Source organism: Anabas testudineus, chromosome 22 (genome assembly GCF_900324465.2).
Source record: "Anabas testudineus chromosome 22, fAnaTes1.2, whole genome shotgun sequence".
NCBI classification, from domain to species: domain Eukaryota; kingdom Metazoa; phylum Chordata; class Actinopteri; order Anabantiformes; family Anabantidae; genus Anabas; species Anabas testudineus.
In genome coordinates, this window is record NC_046630.1 from 20,946,252 (window position 1) to 20,970,668 (window position 24,417).

The 24,417-nt window shown below is 51.0% G+C and overlaps 19 non-coding genes across 19 annotated transcripts; all 19 read right to left on the reverse strand.

Annotated features, from left to right (window-relative positions):
- Positions 1 to 9,301: 9,301 nt before the first annotated feature.
- Positions 9,302 to 9,420, reverse strand: LOC113148838. The gene has a single exon (XR_003297511.1). It is a non-coding gene; the product is annotated as a 5S ribosomal RNA (ribosomal RNA).
- Positions 9,421 to 9,765: 345 nt separating this feature from the next.
- Positions 9,766 to 9,884, reverse strand: LOC113148843. The gene has a single exon (XR_003297516.1). It is a non-coding gene; the product is annotated as a 5S ribosomal RNA (ribosomal RNA).
- Positions 9,885 to 10,229: 345 nt separating this feature from the next.
- On the reverse strand, positions 10,230 to 10,348 carry LOC113148841. The gene has a single exon (XR_003297514.1). It is a non-coding gene; the product is annotated as a 5S ribosomal RNA (ribosomal RNA).
- A 6,975-nt stretch (positions 10,349 to 17,323) lies between these two features.
- On the reverse strand, positions 17,324 to 17,442 carry LOC113148839. The gene has a single exon (XR_003297512.1). It is a non-coding gene; the product is annotated as a 5S ribosomal RNA (ribosomal RNA).
- Positions 17,443 to 17,787: 345 nt separating this feature from the next.
- LOC113148781 lies at positions 17,788 to 17,906 on the reverse strand. Its single transcript, XR_003297456.1, has one exon. It is a non-coding gene; the product is annotated as a 5S ribosomal RNA (ribosomal RNA).
- Positions 17,907 to 18,251: 345 nt separating this feature from the next.
- LOC113148811 lies at positions 18,252 to 18,370 on the reverse strand. The gene has a single exon (XR_003297484.1). It is a non-coding gene; the product is annotated as a 5S ribosomal RNA (ribosomal RNA).
- Positions 18,371 to 18,716: 346 nt separating this feature from the next.
- Positions 18,717 to 18,835, reverse strand: LOC113148822. The gene has a single exon (XR_003297495.1). It is a non-coding gene; the product is annotated as a 5S ribosomal RNA (ribosomal RNA).
- A 345-nt stretch (positions 18,836 to 19,180) lies between these two features.
- Positions 19,181 to 19,299, reverse strand: LOC113148833. The gene has a single exon (XR_003297506.1). It is a non-coding gene; the product is annotated as a 5S ribosomal RNA (ribosomal RNA).
- A 345-nt stretch (positions 19,300 to 19,644) lies between these two features.
- Positions 19,645 to 19,763, reverse strand: LOC113148844. The gene has a single exon (XR_003297517.1). It is a non-coding gene; the product is annotated as a 5S ribosomal RNA (ribosomal RNA).
- A 345-nt stretch (positions 19,764 to 20,108) lies between these two features.
- Positions 20,109 to 20,227, reverse strand: LOC113151668. The gene has a single exon (XR_003297801.1). It is a non-coding gene; the product is annotated as a 5S ribosomal RNA (ribosomal RNA).
- A 345-nt stretch (positions 20,228 to 20,572) lies between these two features.
- On the reverse strand, positions 20,573 to 20,691 carry LOC113151633. Its single transcript, XR_003297767.1, has one exon. It is a non-coding gene; the product is annotated as a 5S ribosomal RNA (ribosomal RNA).
- Positions 20,692 to 21,037: 346 nt separating this feature from the next.
- LOC113151634 lies at positions 21,038 to 21,156 on the reverse strand. The gene has a single exon (XR_003297768.1). It is a non-coding gene; the product is annotated as a 5S ribosomal RNA (ribosomal RNA).
- Positions 21,157 to 21,501: 345 nt separating this feature from the next.
- LOC113151635 lies at positions 21,502 to 21,620 on the reverse strand. Its single transcript, XR_003297769.1, has one exon. It is a non-coding gene; the product is annotated as a 5S ribosomal RNA (ribosomal RNA).
- Positions 21,621 to 21,966: 346 nt separating this feature from the next.
- Positions 21,967 to 22,085, reverse strand: LOC113151636. Its single transcript, XR_003297770.1, has one exon. It is a non-coding gene; the product is annotated as a 5S ribosomal RNA (ribosomal RNA).
- Positions 22,086 to 22,430: 345 nt separating this feature from the next.
- LOC113151637 lies at positions 22,431 to 22,549 on the reverse strand. Its single transcript, XR_003297771.1, has one exon. It is a non-coding gene; the product is annotated as a 5S ribosomal RNA (ribosomal RNA).
- Positions 22,550 to 22,895: 346 nt separating this feature from the next.
- LOC113151638 lies at positions 22,896 to 23,014 on the reverse strand. Its single transcript, XR_003297772.1, has one exon. It is a non-coding gene; the product is annotated as a 5S ribosomal RNA (ribosomal RNA).
- Positions 23,015 to 23,359: 345 nt separating this feature from the next.
- On the reverse strand, positions 23,360 to 23,478 carry LOC113151639. The gene has a single exon (XR_003297773.1). It is a non-coding gene; the product is annotated as a 5S ribosomal RNA (ribosomal RNA).
- A 345-nt stretch (positions 23,479 to 23,823) lies between these two features.
- On the reverse strand, positions 23,824 to 23,942 carry LOC113151640. Its single transcript, XR_003297774.1, has one exon. It is a non-coding gene; the product is annotated as a 5S ribosomal RNA (ribosomal RNA).
- Positions 23,943 to 24,287: 345 nt separating this feature from the next.
- LOC113151641 lies at positions 24,288 to 24,406 on the reverse strand. The gene has a single exon (XR_003297775.1). It is a non-coding gene; the product is annotated as a 5S ribosomal RNA (ribosomal RNA).
- Between the last annotated feature and the right edge of the window lie 11 nt (positions 24,407 to 24,417).

The window sequence follows — 24,417 nt, forward strand, 5'->3', positions numbered from 1 at the left end:
TTCCAGTGTTCCCATACTGGCTGCAGTTGACTGGTGAGAGGAGCATCCGAGCCTGTTCCATTTCTGCACATTTCCTGAAGAATTCTTTTTCCAGTCTATAAAAAAGGAGCAACAAACCCCAGTGAATCATAAAGACAAGCGACTGTAGACAGTAATGTCCGGCGTGTTGCTGGTTGATCCTTCAAGCAGATGTGATATCTTTGAGTGTCACTTTCAATGTGCTAAAATACTCCCAGAGCTCTTTCTATCCTTGTGTCACAAAAGGGAAGGTCCAAGGGTCTTTGCTTCCGTAACCTGCTCAGACAGTGGGATTTTTTCCAGCACTGCTTTGTTGTTACACACGAACTTGTGCAGCCTCAGACCGCCAACAGCACAAAGTTTCTGTGCTTCACTCGCAAGCTGTACAGCTTCATTCAAACTAGCTAAGCTTGCAACACCATCATCAACATAGAAGTTTCTCATGATGAACTGTTTGCCTAGGGGAAACTGGCTCTCATTCTCCTTTGTGAGATATTTCAGACCATAGTTGGCACATCCAGGAGACAATGCAGCACCAAAAAGATGGACCTTCATGCAGTACTCTTGTGGCTCTGAATTCAGGTCTCCATCCTTCCACCACAGGAAACGCCGATAGTCTCGATCAGCCTTGAGCACATGGAATTGATGAAACATCTGCTCAACATCACACGAGTGCTATGTGGTGTCTTCTGAATCTGATGAGAACGCCAGCTAAACTATTTGTCAGATCTGGGCCTGATAGCAAATGGCCATTGAGTGGTACCTAGCAGAACAAGACAACACAAAGCTTATCTGGTTTTCTTGAGTGATAAACTCCGTGGTGGGGTATATACCATTTTCCCCCTTCCTTTCCTTCACCACAGACCTCTTCTGCATAACCTCTTTCGATTACCTTGTTAACGAACTTTATGTAATGTTCCTTGTAGTTGTCATCCTTTAACAGCTTCCTCTTCAGATGACCAAGCCTGACAATGGCTAGTTGTTTGTTATCAGGGAGTTGTGGTCTTTTCTTAAAGGGTAGTGGCATCTCGTAGTGTTCTTGAGCATTTTTCTGAATGCCTTCTTTTAGCATTTTAAAAATATGTCATCCTGGGACACAGTCCTATCATCCTTACAAGTGTCTTTAAAGTTGGACTCAAGCACCTTAATCACATCAGATGGAGTTGCAGGAGGAAGTTCCTTGACTGCTACCCTGTGGCACATTTTGGTGGTGTTTTGTGTGATATGGCAGGATGGTGTACAGCCTACAATGCTCTAGCCAAGATCTGTGAGAACTGCATAAGGCTCGTTATCCTTCCCCAAGATTACTTGCTGTGGTGCCAGTGCCCTTGAACAGTTATAGCCTATTAATAGACCAACTTCACACTCCAGTTGTGGTGGAATTTTCTCTGTTATTTTGCGCAGATGATTCCAGTGCTTTGCCGTTTCACAAGTAGGAATGCATGCTCTATTAACGGTATGCAATCTTTGGTATAAGCAGGAGGGAGATCAATGAAGAGAGTGGAGTTGTAGCCTCGCACTCTGAGCCCTGTGATTCTTTCACTGTGCACTAATGGATTTTGTCCAGTCATAGTGGTAAGCTTCAGTTTAACAGGGTGTGACTTAGTCTGTATGCTATGGCTGACTTCTTGGTCAATGAAAACTGTGTCACTTTGTCTGTCGAGCAAGGCATAAACCAGTCTTTTCATACCTGGGTTGCTGACAATCATGGAGGTGTTGGAGGATGGTTGCTCAGTCTCCACACTGAGAGACAATGCGGTAGCTCCTTCACTTACGCTGCTATTGCCTTGCCCTTGTTGAAGTTATCATCATGGAGACAGGTTGGGTGTTTCCCTTTGCAGACATCACATGTGTGTCTGTGTTGGCATTCCCGTGCCCTATGACCTGGCTGCAGACAACCATAGCAAAGTCTCCTTTCCCTTACATATTTTCGTCTTTCTTCAAGAGATCCCTTTAAACTCAGGACAGGCGTGCAGACGATGTTTGCTGTCTTGACAAAATGTGCATGGTGCCTTTATACGTGGTTTCACTTGTGTGTGGCTATCAGCCTCGGTTGCTGTCTGTGTGTGGACCACACTGAATTTAGCCTTTCTTTCCTTAAGACAGAATTTCTCTGTGTGTGTTCCTGAGGAGTGAAGGGCATGAAAGGATGTTATGGGGTTGCAGACAATATCTGCCTCTTTCAGCATAAAGGTTACAAAGCCCTGGAGGCTTGGAAAGTCCTGCCTGTCTTCCATAATTTTAGTGACCTGTCGGTTCCACCGTGATGCTGCCCAGTCGGGTAGCCGTTGAACTACTTTCTGATTTTCTTCACAGTCATTCAAAATATCAAGACCTTTGACATGGGGCATGGCTTCTTGACATGTTTGTAGGAAATCTGCTAATGTCCTAAATACTTCAGCATCCTTTGAGCGAAGCTTTGACCAGCTTGCCAGTCTTTCTCTGAAAGCTCTCTGTATGATGAATGGCTGACCATACCTGTGGTTGAGACGAGTCCAAGCATCCTTGTATACTTTATCCTATATTCCTATAAAATATGCCATCAAGTGTCTTTCTGGCTGGACCTCCCACATACCTCTTCAAAAAATGTAGTTTGTCTGCTGAAGAGATGTGTTTTCTATCTATGAGTGATATAAATTAAGCTTTCCATTCAATGAACTGGATGGGGTCTTCAGTGAATACAGATGGTTGTGGCATAAAAAGCCTATTCATGACCATGCTGTCTTGGAGGGCTTGAGCAAGATAAGAAACATCATTTTGCGAAGGTGATGTTACCACTGGACCGTTGATGGGCTACTGGACTGGGGCTGGAAACATACAGTAGTTGCCTGGGGATATGTCTGCTGCTGTCTACTTGCGTTGTAATCAACACTTTCTACATCAGTTTCCCGCTTCATTTCTGTATTGTAGACATTCAGTTTAGCTTGTGCTGCTTTTATATCCCTATATCAAATTTCAACTTTTCCAGTTCATGTTTTTGAACTGCTAGATTCCTTTTCTGTTGTTCTTCCAACTGTTGGATTCTTTCACATTGTTTTTCTTCTTCCATTAGCATCTCATTCTCCACTTTCTTTGCTGCTAGTTCTGCTGCAGTATCTGCAATTTTGGTTGCTACGTTGGAGGTTACAGAATGTATGCTCCATAGATGGAGCGAGCATCTCTATTGAGTAGTTCACAAAGACGCTGCTTCACTGTTGTACTGTCAAAATCTTCATCTATGCCTGCAATCCTTTCATAGGCAACATTAACAATGTCCCTTGTCACTGCCTCATAAGCATCAATCCATGGTCTTGTTTCACCAGACGGCGTAACATGGTCTCTAACTTCCATGTAGATATCAGGAATATCATTCTTTGCCTTTTCTAATGTGTCTATGAGATCTGCAATTTGGCTCTCAGGAATATCTACCTTCAGCTGTTCTCTGGCCTTTCGTGCCTGGATTTTCCATTGCTCATAAAGTTGCAAAAGCCTTTTCTCCCTACTGTAGGCCTCCTCTCTCTGATATGCTAGCATCCTCTCTGTGGGATTCTGTGAGCGAGCAGACCGGCGAAGTTCCTCTTCTCCGCCATGCTGACAGGCATCCAATCTCTGGTCTGAATCCTTGTTATTTTGGGTTAATATTTCTGATGCTTCCATTTTAGCATTACAAACTTAGACCATCATCAAGTCCCTCTGCAGTCATCATGACCATCAACTTCAATGTAGTGGGACCAGTGGGGACAAGCTCTTACTGTAGCATCCCCGTCCAATTAAAAAGAAACGTGTTTTACTGATGGTCTGGTAATTTTTATTTCCTTGGGCTTAACTCCACAAATTAACGTAAGAGCTAAAGTAAAATAATGCCATGATAACTTAAACACAATACAATTAAAACTTTACAAATCCGTGAACAAACCTTGTTTCCACTTCGACTGGATCTAAACAAAAATAATTAAATAATTACTTTAAGTAATTAGCGCTTTCCTAGTACCGTGTCCTTTTTAACATTCATTAGCTTGCCATGCGCTAGCGCCGTATAATTACCGCACCTGCGCAACCATACATCACATTCCCTATCAAAATGCCCCTGCCTTTCTGCATTCCCCTGCTTGTTACATTTAAAACAGCCTGCTTGTTACATTTAAAACACAGAAATTCAGGACAGTCCCGGACTGTGAAAACACAGTGAAATCCAATTCAGGGACAGGACAGGGAAGGAGACGGAGGGGAGCAGGAACAGGTCAGGCAGAAAAAGACAAACGTTACCGCAGAGCAGGGCCAGGGGCAGGGGCAGGTCAAAACAGAAGGCAGGTCCGGTTAGAGGGGAGTCAGGCAGAGACAAGTTTCAGGTCAGGCAGGGTTCGTATCCGATAAGCAGTCCAAGATATTGCTGGATAGTGTGATTCTCAGGTAGACGTAACTATCTGGCAACGAGGAGACTGACAGGCCTGCTAATAAAAGGACAGGGGAAGCACAGGTGCAGACAATTGGTAATTAGCAGGTCACCTGACAGAGGAGGGAGAAAAGAAAGAGGAGGTGAGCAAAATCCTCCTCCATCAGGTGACACATCGGACAGGTCCTAGGGTATGCCGCCTTATTAATCTGATAGAGGACAATTGAGAGCAGCACTTGCCGATGACGTAGCTTAAAATTGGAATGAAAGACAGAAGGATGCAGTGACTTATCGTGCAATGAAATCCAGTGTTCGGTTATGGATTGATATGGAAAAAGCTGCGCTCTGGCAGCAGCGGAAGCAGGAACAAAGCAGAGACAAACAGTTTATACCAAAACCTGGGTGTGAGATCCTGCAATTACCTATTTCTGGCGTCATCAGCGAGCACAAAGCTCACCCCCTAGCCCTCAGGCCAGCGAGAACCGGTTGCTTGTCCACTGACCCTTGGTCTGTCACCACTTCTCCCACTGTTTCTAACAGAGTGGCTAGTACCCCTGCACCAGCCAGACATCCCGTGGTCCCCCCTAGAGCGGGGTTGACAAACAGCGGCTGGCAGCGAACATCCACAGGCGAGCGGACCACGCACTCCAGGAAGAGGAGAGCCCTCACCCATGCTCTTGCGACCTCTTGCCAGAGAGGACACCCCCCGCACCACGCTTGGCCACTAGGGTGGAGCAAAGATTATACAGCCCGCAACCCCCCCTCGCCCCGATCTCCGCCCTCAAGTAGTCTTTCCAAATATACTCCGTGTCATATACTCCGTGTCATCACACAGTAGCTTAGTCAGCAACTTAAGACGGAGCGAGGCCAGCTTAGTCGGCAAGTCACACAGGCTGAGCCCCTCCCCCCGTACTCCCCAATCAAGGTTCTGTGCACTATGGCCGTGGTCTTCCACCACGCCACAAAGGCTAGACATCCACTCAGCCGGCATATGACAGACCTGCATGGTGTAAATTAGGCCCGGCACGATGAGAGAGTTCACAACCACCACCCGACCCTTAAGACCCAGGCCTCTATACCTCCACAGGCCAAGCCTAGATTTACACCATGCAAGCCTGCACTCCCAAGATGTTCTGTCCCCCTCCTGTGGCCGAGAGCTGATGTAGGTGCCCAAGATCTCAAGGCCAGAACCCCGAGTCTGAAATAACCAACCCAGTTCCCCCGCAGAGGAGCCTGGCGCAGCAATGAGGCACAGCTTCTGCCTGTTCACACGTGCCCCTGCAGCCAGCTCATAAGCGGTCAGATGACTTAGGACCCTCCTTAGCCCATCACAGTCCGCGACCATGATGGTGATGTCATCAGCATACTGCATGATCTTAAAATGGCATCCTGCCAGGGAGGAGATGCCCTGAATCACTGGGTCCTGAGCCAATGGCTCAGCGACGATGGTGTACAGCATGGCTGACAGGGGCCACACTTGTCGCGCCCCCATACAGCAACTTCATCCAGGTTCTGAAGCCTGGACCGAACCCAAAAACCTCCAGGCAGCCGAAGAGGAAATCGTGAACGCCCTGAAGTCATCAAGCACTCAAAGGAGCACTTAATGGACAAGATACAGTCACTGATATCTCTCCCTGGCACACTATAATCTGGGCTGGCCCCACCACAGAGCCAATCACATCACGAAGCCGAAACCCCAACACCACGCCAGAATCTTAGAATCTGTTTTGAGCAGGCTATTTGGCCTATAGTTAGCCTAATCTGCCCTGTCACCCTTCTTGTATACCAGAGTGATCACGCCTCTCAAAAAGGACTCGGCACACCGCCGCTCCTCCTGCATCACGGAGAACAGTCTACAAAGAACAGGTGCCAACAGATCAACATAACATTGATAGAACTCAGCCGTGAGCCCGTCCGAAACAGGGCTCTTGGCCCGGTTGAGAGCAGCCACAGCCAGCTTCACCTCCTCCAGCCTGATTCCCCCCTCACATAGTGCCACCTCCTCATCACTGAGAGAGCTGTCAATGGCTCCCAAAACTGTCTCGACCTGTGCAGGAGCCACAGGCTGGTGTGCATACAGTGCAGTGTAAAAATCCTGCACGACCTGCAGCACATCCACCTCATCCCTGCACAAAGTGCCCTGACTAGTCCTCAGTTCTGAAATGAATGTCTTAGCCTGACGCTGCTTCTCCAGCCCCAGGAAAAAGGCAGTACAGCGCTCCCCCTCTAACATATACTGAGCTTTGCTCCTTACTACCACGCCCCTGCATTTCTCCTCATCCATCTGCCTCAGCTGCTCTCTCAGACCAAGATAACCGTCCACCGGGTGCCCTGGTTCGGCCTCAAGAAGCTCAAGCTCCCTCATCACCCCCTCCCTCAGCTCTGCCTCCACCCGCCGGTCCCGCTGTCTTTTCTCCCTGCCCATCGCAATGCAGCGCCTCTTAATCCTGTCCTTAGCACCCTCCCACCACTCTATGATGTCGGTGACATACGCACGTTCATCACACAGATCAGAGAGAAAAGACCGCAGCTTACGCCGACACCCGTCATCCGCTAAATGGGCGAAGTTAAAGCACCACATGCCCCCGTTACGTCGCAGACCGCCCTCTGCCAGAGTCACCGTCAGCGAGGCGTGATCACCCCAGGAGGCCCACGCATATCGGACACAAGCCAGGTGCGAGACCAGACCGGTCGCCAACATGCACATATCGATCCGCGATTGTTTCAACTTGCCTAACACCACCTGCCTGCGCGAATAAGCTCTAGCATTCGGGTTCAGGAGTCGCCACGCATCCACTAAATCACTCTCACTCATCCAGTTCAAAACAGCCGTCCTACTAGTGTCACTCTTAAAGGTATTATGGACACCTACGTCAGCCCTCGTCATTAACACATTCCAATCCCCTATAACCACCGACTGAGCATCCACCCACCGCCGGCAGCGGCGGAAGAAAGCTGCCCGCTCCCCCTCGCCATTTGGACCGTACAAGTTCATGACCTGGAGACGCTCCACCCCCCGGAGGATGTCCACCACCAACAGGCGCCCCCCCGCATCGTTGTGAACCAACACCTGGCCATCACACACCCCCGGCCTAATAAAGATCGCTACCCCCGCCGAATTAGTCAGCCCGGCAGAGTAATAAAACTCCCCCCTCCAGACCGCACGCATCCTCACCAGGAATACCATTCCCCACCTACACTCCTGGAAGCACAGGACGTCACCCGCCATAGTCTCACACAACAAGCACACACGGTCAAACTGGCACACACCGGCAATGTTCTGTGAGACTATAATCAGGGCAAGAAGTAGGAAAATCAGCTTTTCGGTTGCCTGCGACTCTTGCGATTCCCACCACCCTCATTATGAAAAGCCTTCCCCAGCGTAGTTGCAGCCAAACCTTTCCGCACCTTCTTAACCATCTGAATATCCATCTCTGACTCAGAATCGGTGAGGGCTGTTTTAAGAACCACCGGCCCCACAGAGAAGGAGGGCTTGGCCAAACCCGAGTCACCGGCACTGGGTGGGAACAACGCCGGAGAAGCGGAGGTGGCCGGGGCCAGCAGGCTCCTCATCTCAGGACCCCCACCCCCAGTCCCACTCCGCTCGCGTAGCAGCGTGTCCATGCTGGACCCGATTTCAAGGTCGGAGTCCTGTGCAAAAAATTGTTCCGCCGTCATACACTCTGCTGGGGCCCCACCGACTCCACTAGGCTCCAAGCCCCCTTCACTCCCCTCATCGCTACTGACTGCCGCCCCATAGTCCCTCCCAAGGCACCCACCCTCCCCATCCACCTCAACATCTGACCCCCTACAGTCTCCCCCCTCTGCCATACCTTGTCTCATTTCCACAGCCTCATCCCCCACACACACACACTCACTCTCCAGACTATGGCAGGTGACGCACCTGCGCAACCGCACATCACATTCCCTCGCAAAATGCCCCTGCTTATTACATGTAAAGCAGAGAAATTCCGGACAGTCCCGGACAATGTGGCCAGGCTGCAGGCACATGCGACACACTTTCACCTGATTATTATGAATGACACGAAAATACTCTGGTCCTGTAGCAGTCACAAACCGAGTAGAATATGGCAAAGACTGGACAGTATCATTAAATTTAACTTTAACGTACCTGGTGCCATCGGCCACATCCGTGCCTGGCCACATCCTCCGTTTAATAGGCGAAATTGCCCTAACCCCCCACCCGTCCAGTCTCTCCAGTATGTCTTCATCAGGCACATAGGCCGGCAGGTTCAAAAAGGAAACCACCAGCTCATCCAGAGCCAGAGACTTCACCATGACGACCGCTGAACCCACTTTAAAACCGTCCAAAAGTCTCGTCTTGGCAGCTCCATTCTTCACAGTGATTTCATATTTGTTAGGTCCAGTCTCTCGTAAAGCCGCCACTCCTCCACACACATCACGGATTGCCCGCAACAGTTCCAACGTTTTTAACCGCTGATCCCCAATAACTTCAGCCAGAACAGTCAAATCCTTTTCATATTTGATCGCGACGTCCCTCGTCACGCCCTCCACCGTTCGGTTTCGAAGTGCTTTTCCCTCCGCCGCTTCAACGCGCACAACGGCCGCCGGAACCAATCTCCGCGCCTCCGCGGCCGCCCTGGCCGAGGTCACGGCCGTCCCCGTCGTCTTCGCGGCCGTCATGGCCGCCGCCATCTCCGCCCCGGCCGCCGTAAGTCCCGTGCGGACCGCCGCGATCGCCGTCCCGGCCGCTGGAAGTCCCGTGCGGACCGCCGCGATCGCCGTCCCGGCCGCTGGAAGTCACTGACCTAGAGAAAAGCACACAAATGAAAGCACCCACATAAGTCAAGAAAGGAAATCATAAAGAGCAAAAGGAAAAGCTGAGAAGCGTCTCCAGTAAAGCATGCTGTCGATAAGCAGAAATGAAAAGGCTTACAGCACCTGGTATTCCCAGGTGGTCTCCCATCCAAGTACTAACCAAGCCCGACCGTGCTAAGCTTCCGAGATCAGACGAGATCGGGTGCGCTCACAGTGGTGTGGCCGTAAGCGAGAGATGTACCTGCAAAAAACTCTTTTCACAATGTCATTGTGTTAAGAGGTCAATGTTGGCGCGGAGAGGCAAACAGATCCACAACCTTTTCACTTCGGGGTAACGTCACCAGTGAGTTACGCAGAAGGATCTCTCGACAGGATTTAGGACTCAATTGGGCACGGTGTTGAGGCCCCTGCACTTTCACGCAAACTTTCAGTTCTGGATGACGTCACCACTGACCTAGAGAAAAGCACACAAATGAAAGCACCCACATAAATCAAGAAAGCAAATCATAAATAGCAAAAGGAAAAGCTGAGACGCGTCTCCAGTAAAGCATGCTGTCGATAAGCAGAAATGAAAAGGCTTACAGCACCTGGTATTCCCAGGCGGTCTCCCATGCAAGTACTAACAAGGCCCGACCGTGCTAAGCTTCCGAGATCAGACGAGATCGGGTACGCTCACAGTGGTGTGGCCGTAAGCGAGAGCTGTACCTGCAACAAACTCTTTTCTTAATGTCATTGTGTTAAGAGGTCAATGTTGGCGCGGAGAAGCAAACAGATCCACAACCTTTTCACTTCCGGCCAACTTCACCAGTGAGTTAGCCAGACAGACCTCTCAACAGGATTTCGGACTCAATTGGGCACGGTGTTGAGGCCCCTGCACTTTCACGCAAACTTTCAGTTCTGGATGACGTCACCACTGACCTAGAGAAAAGCACACAAATGAAAGCACCCACATAAGTCAAGAAAGCAAATCATAAATAGCAAAAGGAAAAGCTGAGACGCGTCTCCAGTAAAGCATGCTGTCGATAAGCAGAAATGAAAAGGCTTACAGCACCTGGTATTCCCAGGTGGTCTCCCATCCAAGTACTAACCAAGCCCGACCGTGCTAAGCTTCCGAGATCAGCCGAGATCGGGTGCGCTCACAGTGGTGTGGCCGTAAGCGAGCGCTCTACCTGTAAAAAACTCTTTTCTTAATGTCATTGTGTTAAGAGGTCAATGTTGGCGCGGAGAAGCAAACAGATCCACAACCTTTTCACTTCCGGCCAACGTCACCAGTGAGTTACGCAGAAGGATCTCTCGACAGGATTTAGGACTCAATTGGGCACGGTGTGGAGACCCCTGCACGTTCACGCAAACTTTCAGTTCCGGATGACGTCACCACTGACCTAGAGAAAAGCACACAAATGAATGCACCCACATAAGTCAAGAAAGCAAATCATAAATAGCAAAAGGAAAAGCTGAGACGCGTCTCCAGTAAAGAATGCTGTCGATAAGCAGAAATGAAAAGGCTTACAGCACCTGGTATTCCCAGGTGGTCTCCCATCCAAGTACTAACCAAGCCCGACCGTGCTAAGCTTCCGAGATCAGACGAGATCGGGTGCGCTTTTTTTTTTTTTTATCTTTTTATTATCAGAAATACATGTACAGTAACCACACCATATACACAGAGGCACAGCGTCAATAAGCGACGGCACAAGACAGAAAACAATAGTCAAACCAAGCATCACACAGAATTAACAACTACCAGACAGGACATTAGAAGCCCCTAAATAAAGAAAAATACAGACACAGAAAACACATTAGAACAACAAAAAGAGCAACACAGAAACAGACAATATAACAAGACACCAAAAAGCCCTAACCACGCCCCCCCACAATGAAAGAGATATGAAAAACTCAATATAAACAAACTCCATCGACAAAAGATGCCACATACAGAAGAGCCCTCACAAAGTAAAAATAACGAACATCAAAAGAAATCAAAGTAACAAAAGGCACAATCCGGAAAAAAGGAAAGCACCCAAACCCAAAACACAGATATCATGACCTCACCGCCCCCACCAGTACCCCAAATTACCCATAATCAAAGACCACATTCCCCCCCTCAGTCATTGTACAGAAAGAGGAGAGATCACCCCACACTGCAAACAGTCGCTCGCCATCGGCCGAAAAGAGAAGACCCACATAATAAGACACAAAACGCCGATACAGACACACCCTGTCCACTTTCTTCCCCTCATATAAAGCGAAATTCCTCGCAATGCAGAGCACGTGTCTGGCGATACACAGCAAATAATTGATCAACCGAACATTCATGCCCTTCTGCCGCTTCCCCACACCCATCACCCACACCCAATCCCACTCTTCCCCCTGCACCTGAAAGCCCTCACACGTCCGGAGCAGAAAACCCCGCACCCAATTCCTGAATCCCTGGACCACAGGGCAGGCAAGGAGGAGGTGAGCATAATCCTCCTCCACCAGGTGACACACCGGACAGGTCCTGGAGTACGCCGCCTTGTTGATCTGATGGAGGACAATCGAGGGCAGCACCCGCCGATGACGCAGCTTAAAATTGGAACGAAAAACAGACGGATGCAGGGACCTGTCATGCAACGAAAGCCAGTGGTCGGTTATGGACCGACCAGGAAAAAGCTGCACCCAGGCAGCCGCTGAAGCAGGAGGTTTGAACAAAGCGGAGACAAACAGTTTATACCAAAACCTGGACGTGAGATCCTGCAATGACCGATGTCTGACGTCATCAGCGAGCACAAAGCTCACCCTCTCCTCCCCCACCAGAGCGTCAGGGGTCCCCCTCAACACCTCCCGCCACCCCATCGGCAGGCTACCCTCCACCCTGTCACACAACCGCACCACGGCGCCCCTCCTCCCCACATAACCCCTGGCCCTCAGGCCAGCGAGAACCCGTTGCTTATCGACTGACCCTTGGGCAGTCACCACTTCTCCCACCATTTTCAACAACGTGGCCAGGACCCCTGCCCCAGCCAGACACCCCGTGCCCCCCCCTAAAGCGGGGTTGCCAAACAGCGGCTGGCGGCGAACAGCCGAAGGCGAGCGGACCACGCACTCCAGGAAGGGGAGAGCTCTCACCCATGCCCGTGCGACCTCTTGCCAGAGAGAAGCACCCCCCACTCCGCGCTTGGCCAGTAGGGTGGAGCAAAGATTATACAGCCCGCAACCCCCCCGCGCCCCGATCTCCGCCCTCAAGTAATCCTTCCAAACATACTCCGTGTCATCACACAGCAGCTTAGTTAGCAGCTTAAGACGGAGTGAGGCCAGCTTAGTCGGCAAGTCACACAGGCCGAGCCCCCCCCTCCTGTACTCCCCAATCAAAGTTTTGTGCGCAATGGCCGTGGCCTTTCCCCGCCAGAGGAAGGCAGCCACCGCGCCCCGAATGCCAGACATCCCATCAGCCGGCACATGACAGACCTGCATGGTGTAAATGAGGCCCTGCACGATAAGAGAATTCACAACCGCCACCCGGCCCTTAAGACCCAGGCCTCTATACCTCCACAAGCCAAGCCTAGATTTACACCATGCAAGTCTGCGCTCCCAAGATTTCCTGTCCCCCTCCTGCGGCTGAGAGCTGACGTAGGTGCCCAGGAGCTCAAGGCCAGAACCCCGAGTCTGAAACAACTGACCCAGTTCCCCTGCAGAGGAGCCCGGCGCAGCAATGAGGCATGACTTCTGCCTGTTCACACGTGCCCCTGCTGCCAGCTCGTAGGCAGTCAAATGCCCCAGGACCCTCCCCAGCCCGTCACAGTCTGCGACCATGATGGTGATGTCATCAGCATACTGCATTATCTTAAAATGGCGTCCTGCCGGGGAGGAGATACCCTGAACCATCGGGTCCCGAAGAATCAGCTGAGCCAATGGCTCAGCAACGATGGCATACAGCATGGCCGACAGGGGGCAGCCCTGCCGCACTGACCGCTCCAAGGGAAATGGGTCCGTCACCAAACCATTACACTTGACCACACTAGTCGCCCCCCCATACAGCAACTTCATCCACGCTCTGAAGTCTGGACCAAACCCAAACACCTCCAGGCAGCCGAAGAGGAAATCGTGACTGACCCTGTCAAAAGCCTTCTCCAGATCAACACTCAGGAGAAATCCGCCGGAAGCCATCATGCGCTCAAAGGAGCACTTAATGGACAAGATGCAGTCACTGATGTCCCTCCCCGGCACACTATATGTCTGGGCCGGCCCCACCACAGAGCCAATCACATCCCGAAGCCTGAACCCCAACACCTTAGCCAAAATCTTATAATCTGTGTTGAGCAGGCTGATGGGCCTGTAGTTAGCCAGGTCTGCCCTGTCACCCTTCTTGTACACCAGAGTGATCACGCCTCTCAAAAAGGACTCGGCACACCGCCGCTCCTCCTGCATCACGGAGAACAGTCTACAAAGAACAGGTGCCAACAGATCAACATAACATTGATAGAACTCAGCCGTGAGCCCGTCCGAGCCAGGGCTCTTGGCCCGGTTGAGAGCAGCCACAGCCAGCTTCACCTCCTCCAGCCTGATTCCCCCCTCACATAGTGCCACCTCCTCATCACTGAGAGAGCTGTCAATGGCTCCCAAAACTCTCTCGACCTGTGCAGGAGCCACAGGCTGGTGTGCATACAGTGCAGTGTAAAAATCCTGCACGACCTGCAGCACATCCACCTCATCCCTGCACAAAGTGCCCTGACTAGTCCTCAGTTCTGAAATAAATGTCTTAGCCTGACGCTGCTTCTCCAGCCCCAGGAAAAAGGCAGTACAGCGCTCCCCCTCTAACATATACTGAGCTTTGCTCCTTACGACTGCGCCCCGGCATTTCTCCTCATCCATCTGCCTCAGCTGCTCTCTCAGACCAAGATAACCGTCCACCGGGTGCCCTGGTTCGGCCTCAAGAAGCTCAAGCTCCCTCATCATCCCCTCCCTCAGCTCTGCCTCCACCCGCCGGTCCCGCTGTCTTTTCTCCCTGCCCATCGCAATGCAGCGCCTCTTAATCCTGTCCTTAGCAGCCTCCCACCACTCTATGATGTCGGTGACATACGCACTTTCATCACACAGATCAGAGAGAAAAGACCGCAGCTTACGCCGACACCCGTCATCCTCTAAATGGGCGGAGTTAAAGCACCACATGCCCCCGTTACGTCGCAGACCGCCCTCTGCCAGAGTCACCGTCAGCGAGGCGTGATCACCCCAGGAGGCCCATGCATATCGGACACAAGCCAGGTGCGAGACCAGACCGGTCGCCAACATGCACATATCGATCCGCGATTGTTTCAACTTGCCTAACACCACCTGCCTGCGCGAATAAGCTCTAGCAGTCGGGTTCAGGAGTCGCCACGCATCCACTAAATCACTCTCACTCATCCAGTTCAAAACAGCCGTCCTACTAGTGTCACTCTTAAAGGTGTTATGGACACCTACGTCAGCCCTCGTCATTACCACATTCCAATCCCCTATAACCACCGACTGAGCATCCACCCACCGCCGGCAGCGGCGGAAGAAAGCTGCCCGCTCCCCCTCACCATTTGGACCATACAAGTTCATGACCCGGAGACGCTCCACCCCCCGGAGGATGTCCACCACCAACAGGCGCCCCCCCGCATCGTTGTGAACCAACACCTGGCCATCACACACCCCCGGCCTAATAAAGATCGCTACCCCTGCCGAATTAGTCGGCCCGGCAGAGTAATAAAACTCCCCCCTCCAGACCGCACGCATCCTCACCAGGAAATCCATTCCCCACCTACACTCCTGGAAGCACAGGACGTCACCCGCCATAGTCTCACACAACAAGCACACACGGTCAAACTGGCGCACACCGGCAATGTTCTGTGAGACTATAATCATGGCAAGAAGTAGGAAAATCAGCTTTTCGGTTGCCTGCGACTCTTGCGATTCCCACCACCCTCATTATGAAAAGCCTTCCCCAGCGTAGTTGCAGCCAAACCTTTCCGCACCTTCTTAACCATCTGAATATCCATCTCCGACTCAGAATCGGTGAGGGCTGTTTTAAGAACCACCGGCCCCACAGAGAAGGAGGGCTTGGCCAAACCCGAGTCACCGGCACTGGGTGGGAACAACGCCGGAGAAGCGGAGGTGGCCGGGGCCAGCAGGGTCCTCATCTCAGGACCCCCACCCCCAGTCCCACTCCGCTCGCGTAGCAGCGTGTCCATGCTGGACCCGATTTCAAGGTCGGAGTCCTGTGCAAAAAATTGTTCCGCCGTCATACACCCACCGACTCCACTAGGCTCCAAGCCCCCTTCACTCCCCTCATCGCTACTGACTGCCGCCCCATAGTCCCTCCCAAGGCACCCACCCTCCCCATCCAACTCAACATCCGACCCCCTACAGTCTCCCCCCTCTGCCATACCTTGTCTCATTTCCACAGCCTCATCCCCCCCACACACACACTCACTCTCCAGACTATGGCAGGTGACGCACCTGCGCAACCGCACATCACATTCCCTCGCAAAATGCCCCTGCTTATTACATTGAAAGCACAGAAATTCCGGACAGTCCCGGACAATGTGGCCAGGCTGCAGGCACATGCGACACACTTTCACCTGATTATTATGAATGACACGAAAATACTCCGGTCCTGTAGCAGTCACAAACCGAGTAGAATATGGCAAAGACTGGACAGTATCATTAAATTTAACTTTAACGTACCTGGTGCCATCGGCCACATCCGTGCCTGGCCACATCCTCCGTTTAATAGGCGAAATTGCCCTAACCCCCCACCCGTCCAGTCTCTCCAGGATGTCCTCATCAGGCACATAGGCCGGCAGGTTCAAAAAGGAAACCACCAGCTCATCCAGAGCCAGAGACTTCACCATGACGACCGCCGAACCCACTTTAAAACCGTCCAAAAGTCTCGTCTTGGCAGCTCCATTCTTCACAGTTATTTCATATTTGTTAGGTCCAGTCTCTCGTAAAGCCGCCACTCCTCCACACACATCACGGATTGCCCGCAACAGTTCCAACGTTTTCAACCGCTGATCTCCAATAACTTCAGCCAGAACAGTCAAATCCTTTTCATATTTGATCGCGACGTCCCTCGTCACGCCCTCCACCATTCGGTTTCGAAGTGCTGCTCCCTCCGCCGCTTCAACGCGCACAACGGCCGCCGGAACCAGTCTCCGCTCCTCCGCGGCCGCCCTGGCCGAGGTCACAGCCGTCGCCGTCGTCGGCGCGGCCGTCATGGCCGCCGCCATCTCCGCCCCGGCCGCCGCAAGTCCCGTGCGGACCGCCGCGATCGCCGTCCCGGCCGCCGCAAGTCCCGTGCGGACCGCCGCGATCGCCGTCCCGGCCGCCGGAAGTCCCGTGCGGCCCGCCGAAATCGCCGTCCCGGCCGTCATGGCCGCCATCTTCTTCCCGGACATCATCCCCTTTCAGGAATATGGCCACAAAAACAAAAGAGAAAAGATAGGCAGTCCAAAACCAACACACATAAATTAGCGATTGAAAAAACACAAAGCAAAGCGTCCCCGGTCCGGCAAAGCGGCCGGGGAGAATGCGCACCAAACAAAAAATGGCCGAATCCACCTCAGTCCAAAACCAAAAATGTAGCCACCTAAAAAAGAAAGAAAACCAAGACAGAAGGAAAGGAACACCCCCTAACAGCCGAGACTGAGAGGGGGAGATTGCAAAAAGCTGTCACCAGGATAAAAAAACCCAGAAAAAACCAAGGCGAAACACCACCAGGCCAGCTGAACCACACTGTCTGCCAAAGCTCTCAGAGTGGGCGTGGCTCACAGTGGTGTGGCCGTAAGCGAGAGCTGTACCTGCAAAAAACTCTTTTCACAATGTCATTGTGTTAAGAGGTCAATGTTGGCGCGGAGAAGCAAACAGATCCACAACCTTTTCACTTCCGGCCAACATCACCAGTGAGTTACACAGAAGGATCTCTCGACAGGATTTTGGACTCAATTGGGCACGGTGTTGAGGCCCCTGCACTTTCACGCAAACTTTCAGTTCTGGATGACGTCACCACTGACCTAGAGAAAAGCACACAAATGAAAGCACCCACATAAGTCAAGAAAGCAAATCATAAAGAGCAAAAGGAAAAGCTGAGACACGTCTCCAGTAAAGCATGCTGTCGATAAGCAGAAATGAAAAGGCTTACAGCACCTGGTATTCCCAGGCGGTCTCCCATCCAAGTACTAACCAGGCCCGACCGTGCTAAGCTTCCGAGATCAGACGAGATCGGGGGCGCTCACAGTGGTGTGGCCGTAAGCGAGAGATGTACCTGCAAAAAACTCTTTTCACAATGTCATTGTGTTAAGAGGTCAATGTTGGCGCGGAGAAGCAAACAGATCCACAACCTTTTCACTTCCGGCCAACGTCACCAGTGAGTTAGCCAGACAGACCTCTCGACAGGATTTAGGACTCAATTGGGCACGGTGTTGAGGCCCCTGCACTTTCACGCAAACTTTCAGTTCTGGATGACGTCACCACTGACCTAGAGAAAAGCACACAAATGAAAGCACCCACATAAGTCAAGAAAGCAAATCATAAAGAGCAAAAGGAAAAGCTGAGACGCGTCTCCAGTAAAGCATGCTGTCGATAAGCAGAAATGAAAAGGCTTACAGCACCTGGTATTCCCAGGCGGTCTCCCATCCAAGTACTAACCAGGCCCGACCGTGCTAAGCTTCCGAGATCAGACGAGATCGGGTGCGCTCACAGTGGTGTGGCCGTAAGCGAGAGATGTACCTGCAAAAAACTCTTTTCACAATGTCATTGTGTTAAGAGGTCAATGTTGGCGCGGAGAAGCAAACAGATCCACAACCTTTTCACTTCCGGCCAACGTCACCAGTGAGTTAGCCAGACAGATCTCTCGACAGGATTTAGGACTCAATTGGGCACGGTGTTGAGGCCCCTGCACTTTCACGCAAACTTTCAGTTCTGGATGACGTCACCACTGACCTAGAGAAAAGCACACAAATGAAAGCACCCACATAAGTCAAGAAAGCAAATCATAAAGAGCAAAAGGAAAAGCTGAGACGCGTCTCCAGTAAAGCATGCTGTCGATAAGCAGAAATGAAAAGGCTTACAGCACCTGGTATTCCCAGGCGGTCTCCCATCCAAGTACTAACCAGGCCCGACCGTGCTAAGCTTCCGAGATCAGACGAGATCGGGTGCGCTCACAGTGGTGTGGCCGTAAGCGAGAGCTGTACCTGCAAAAAACTCTTTTCACAATGTCATTGTGTTAAGAGGTCAATGTTGGCGCGGAGAAGCAAACAGATCCACAACCTTTTCACTTCCGGCCAACGTCACCAGTGAGTTAGCCAGACAGGACCTCTCGACAGGATTTAGGACTCAATTGGGCACGGTGTTGAGGCCCCTGCACTTTCACGCAAACTTTCAGTTCTGGATGACGTCACCACTGACCTAGAGAAAAGCACACAAATGAAAGCACCCACATAAGTCAAGAAAGCAAATCATAAAGAGCAAAAGGAAAAGCTGAGACGCGTCTCCAGTAAAGCATGCTGTCGATAAGCAGAAATGAAAAGGCTTACAGCACCTGGTATTCCCAGGCGGTCTCCCATCCAAGTACTAACCAGGCCCGACCGTGCTAAGCTTCCGAGATCAGACGAGATCGGGTGCGCTCACAGTGGTGTGGCCGTAAGCGAGAGATGTACCTGCAAAAAACTCTTTTCACAATGTCATTGTGTTAAGAGGTCAATGTTGGCGCGGAGAAGCAAACAGATCCACAACCTTTTCACTTCCGGCCAACGTCACCAGTGAGTTAGCCAGAAGGATCTCTCGACAGGATTTAGGACTCAATTGGGCACGGTGTTGAGGCCCCTGCACTTTCACGCAAACTTTCAGTTCTGGATGACGTCACCACTGACCTAGAGAAAAGCACACAAATGAAAGCACCCACATAAGTCAAGAAAGCAAATCATAAAGAGCAAAAGGAAAAGCTGAGACGCGTCTCCAGTAAAGCATGCTGTCGATAAGCAGAAATGAAAAGGCTTACAGCACCTGGTATTCCCAGGCGGTCTCCCATCCAAGTACTAACCAGGCCCGACCGTGCTAAGCTTCCGAGATCAGACGAGATCGGGTGCGCTCACAGTGGTGTGGCCGTAAGCGAGAGATGTACCTGCAAAAAACTCTTTTCACAATGTCATTGTGTTAAGAGGTCAATGTTGGCGCGGAGAAGCAAACAGATCCACAACCTTTTCACTTCCGGCCAACATCACCAGTGAGTTACACAGAAGGATCTCTCGACAGGATTTAGGACTCAATTGGGCACGGTGTTGAGGCCCCTGCACTTTCACGCAAACTTTCAGTTCTGGATGACGTCACCACTGACCTAGAGAAAAGCACACAAATGAAAGCACCCACATAAGTCAAGAAAGCAAATCATAAAGAGCAAAAGGAAAAGCTGAGACGCGTCTCCAGTAAAGCATGCTGTCGATAAGCAGAAATGAAAAGGCTTACAGCACCTGGTATTCCCAGGCGGTCTCCCATCCAAGTACTAACCAGGCCCGACCGTGCTAAGCTTCCGAGATCAGACGAGATCGGGTGCGCTCACAGTGGTGTGGCCGTAAGCGAGAGCTGTACCTGCAAAAAACTCTTTTCACAATGTCATTGTGTTAAGAGGTCAATGTTGGCGCGGAGAAGCAAACAGATCCACAACCTTTTCACTTCCGGCCAACGTCACCAGTGAGTTAGCCAGACAGACCTCTCGACAGGATTTCGGACTCAATTGGGCACGGTGTTGAGGCCCCTGCACTTTCACGCAAACTTTCAGTTCTGGATGACGTCACCACTGACCTAGAGAAAAGCACACAAATGAAAGCACCCACATAAGTCAAGAAAGCAAATCATAAAGAGCAAAAGGAAAAGCTGAGACGCGTCTCCAGTAAAGCATGCTGTCGATAAGCAGAAATGAAAAGGCTTACAGCACCTGGTATTCCCAGGCGGTCTCCCATCCAAGTACTAACCAGGCCCGACCGTGCTAAGCTTCCGAGATCAGACGAGATCGGGTGCGCTCACAGTGGTGTGGCCGTAAGCGAGAGCTGTACCTGCAAAAAACTCTTTTCACAATGTCATTGTGTTAAGAGGTCAATGTTGGCGCGGAGAAGCAAACAGATCCACAACCTTTTCACTTCCGGCCAACGTCACCAGTGAGTTACCCAGAAGGATCTCTCGACAGGATTTAGGACTCAATTGGGCACGGTGTTGAGGCCCCTGCACTTTCACGCAAACTTTCAGTTCTGGATGACGTCACCACTGACCTAGAGAAAAGCACACAAATGAAAGCACCCACATAAGTCAAGAAAGCAAATCATAAAGAGCAAAAGGAAAAGCTGAGACGCGTCTCCAGTAAAGCATGCTGTCGATAAGCAGAAATGAAAAGGCTTACAGCACCTGGTATTCCCAGGCGGTCTCCCATCCAAGTACTAACCAGGCCCGACCGTGCTAAGCTTCCGAGATCAGACGAGATCGGGTGCGCTCACAGTGGTGTGGCCGTAAGCGAGAGATGTACCTGCAAAAAACTCTTTTCACAATGTCATTGTGTTAAGAGGTCAATGTTGGCGCGGAGAAGCAAACAGATCCACAACCTTTTCACTTCCGGCCAACGTCACCAGTGAGTTAGCCAGACAGGACCTCTCGACAGGATTTAGGACTCAATTGGGCACGGTGTTGAGGCCCCTGCACTTTCACGCAAACTTTCAGTTCTGGATGACGTCACCACTGACCTAGAGAAAAGCACACAAATGAAAGCACCCACATAAGTCAAGAAAGCAAATCATAAAGAGCAAAAGGAAAAGCTGAGACGCGTCTCCAGTAAAGCATGCTGTCGATAAGCAGAAATGAAAAGGCTTACAGCACCTGGTATTCCCAGGCGGTCTCCCATCCAAGTACTAACCAGGCCCGACCGTGCTAAGCTTCCGAGATCAGACGAGATCGGGTGCGCTCACAGTGGTGTGGCCGTAAGCGAGAGATGTACCTGCAAAAAACTCTTTTCACAATGTCATTGTGTTAAGAGGTCAATGTTGGCGCGGAGAAGCAAACAGATCCACAACCTTTTCACTTCCGGCCAACGTCACCAGTGAGTTAGCCAGACAGACCTCTCGACAGGATTTAGGACTCAATTGGGCACGGTGTTGAGGCCCCTGCACTTTCACGCAAACTTTCAGTTCTGGATGACGTCACCACTGACCTAGAGAAAAGCACACAAATGAAAGCACCCACATAAGTCAAGAAAGCAAATCATAAAGAGCAAAAGGAAAAGCTGAGACGCGTCTCCAGTAAAGCATGCTGTCGATAAGCAGAAATGAAAAGGCTTACAGCACCTGGTATTCCCAGGCGGTCTCCCATCCAAGTACTAACCAGGCCCGACCGTGCTAAGCTTCCGAGATCAGACGAGATCGGGTGCGCTCACAGTGGTGTGGCCGTAAGCGAGAGCTGTACCTGCAAAAAACTCTTTTCACAATGTCATTGTGTTAAGAGGTCAATGTTGGCGCGGAGAAGCAAACAGATCCACAACCTTTTCACTTCCGGCCAACGTCACCAGTGAGTTAGCCAGACAGATCCTCTCGACAGGATTTAGGACTCAATTGGGCACGGTGTTGAGGCCCCTGCACTTTCACGCAAACTTTCAGTTCTGGATGACGTCACCACTGACCTAGAGAAAAGCACACAAATGAAAGCACCCACATAAGTCAAGAAAGCAAATCATAAAGAGCAAAAGGAAAAGCTGAGACGCGTCTCCAGTAAAGCATGCTGTCGATAAGCAGAAATGAAAAGGCTTACAGCACCTGGTATTCCCAGGCGGTCTCCCATCCAAGTACTAACCAGGCCCGACCGTGCTAAGCTTCCGAGATCAGACGAGATCGGGTGCGCTCACAGTGGTGTGGCCGTAAGCGAGAGATGTACCTGCAAAAAACTCTTTTCACAATGTCATTGTGTTAAGAGGTCAATGTTGGCGCGGAGAAGCAAACAGATCCACAACCTTTTCACTTCCGGCCAACGTCACCAGTGAGTTAGCCAGACAGACCTCTCGACAGGATTTAGGACTCAATTGGGCACGGTGTTGAGGCCCCTGCACTTTCACGCAAACTTTCAGTTCTGGATGACGTCACCACTGACCTAGAGAAAAGCACACAAATGAAAGCACCCACATAAGTCAAGAAAGCAAATCATAAAGAGCAAAAGGAAAAGCTGAGACGCGTCTCCAGTAAAGCATGCTGTCGATAAGCAGAAATGAAAAGGCTTACAGCACCTGGTATTCCCAGGCGGTCTCCCATCCAAGTACTAACCAGGCCCGACCGTGCTAAGCTTCCGAGATCAGACGAGATCGGGTGCGCTCACAGTGGTGTGGCCGTAAGCGAGAGCTGTACCTGCAAAAAACTCTTTTCACAATGTCATTGTGTTAAGAGGTCAATGTTGGCGCGGAGAAGCAAACAGATCCACAACCTTTTCACTTCCGGCCAACGTCACCAGTGAGTTAGCCAGACAGGACCTCTCGACAGGATTTAGGACTCAATTGGGCACGGTGTTGAGGCCCCTGCACTTTCACGCAAACTTTCAGTTCTGGATGACGTCACCACTGACCTAGAGAAAAGCACACAAATGAAAGCACCCACATAAGTCAAGAAAGCAAATCATAAAGAGCAAAAGGAAAAGCTGAGACGCGTCTCCAGTAAAGCATGCTGTCGATAAGCAGAAATGAAAAGGCTTACAGCACCTGGTATTCCCAGGCGGTCTCCCATCCAAGTACTAACCAGGCCCGACCGTGCTAAGCTTCCGAGATCAGACGAGATCGGGTGCGCTCACAGTGGTGTGGCCGTAAGCGAGAGCTGTACCTGCAAAAAACTCTTTTCACAATGTCATTGTGTTAAGAGGTCAATGTTGGCGCGGAGAAGCAAACAGATCCACAACCTTTTCACTTCCGGCCAACGTCACCAGTGAGTTAGCCAGAAGGATCTCTCGACAGGATTTAGGACTCAATTGGGCACGGTGTTGAGGCCCCTGCACTTTCACGCAAACTTTCAGTTCTGGATGACGTCACCACTGACCTAGAGAAAAGCACACAAATGAAAGCACCCACATAAGTCAAGAAAGCAAATCATAAAGAGCAAAAGGAAAAGCTGAGACGCGTCTCCAGTAAAGCATGCTGTCGATAAGCAGAAATGAAAAGGCTTACAGCACCTGGTATTCCCAGGCGGTCTCCCATCCAAGTACTAACCAGGCCCGACCGTGCTAAGCTTCCGAGATCAGACGAGATCGGGTGCGCTCACAGTGGTGTGGCCGTAAGCGAGAGATGTACCTGCAAAAAACTCTTTTCACAATGTCATTGTGTTAAGAGGTCAATGTTGGCGCGGAGAAGCAAACAGATCCACAACCTTTTCACTTCCGGCCAACGTCACCAGTGAGTTAGCCAGAAGGATCTCTCGACAGGATTTAGGACTCAATTGGGCACGGTGTTGAGGCCCCTGCACTTTCACGCAAACTTTCAGTTCTGGATGACGTCACCACTGACCTAGAGAAAAGCACACAAATGAAAGCACCCACATAAGTCAAGAAAGCAAATCATAAAGAGCAAAAGGAAAAGCTGAGACGCGTCTCCAGTAAAGCATGCTGTCGATAAGCAGAAATGAAAAGGCTTACAGCACCTGGTATTCCCAGGCGGTCTCCCATCCAAGTACTAACCAGGCCCGACCGTGCTAAGCTTCCGAGATCAGACGAGATCGGGTGCGCTCACAGTGGTGTGGCCGTAAGCGAGAGATGTACCTGCAAAAAACTCTTTTCACAATGTCATTGTGTTAAGAGGTCAATGTTGGCGCGGAGAAGCAAACAGATCCACAACCTTTTCACTTCCGGCCAACGTCACCAGTGAGTTAGCCAGACAGACCTCTCGACAGGATTTAGGACTCAATTGGGCACGGTGTTGAGGCCCCTGCACTTTCACGCAAACTTTCAGTTCTGGATGACGTCACCACTGACCTAGAGAAAAGCACACAAATGAAAGCACCCACATAAGTCAAGAAAGCAAATCATAAAGAGCAAAAGGAAAAGCTGAGACGCGTCTCCAGTAAAGCATGCTGTCGATAAGCAGAAATGAAAAGGCTTACAGCACCTGGTATTCCCAGGCGGTCTCCCATCCAAGTACTAACCAGGCCCGACCGTGCTAAGCTTCCGAGATCAGACGAGATCGGGTGCGCTCACAGTGGTGTGGCCGTAAGCGAGAGATGTAC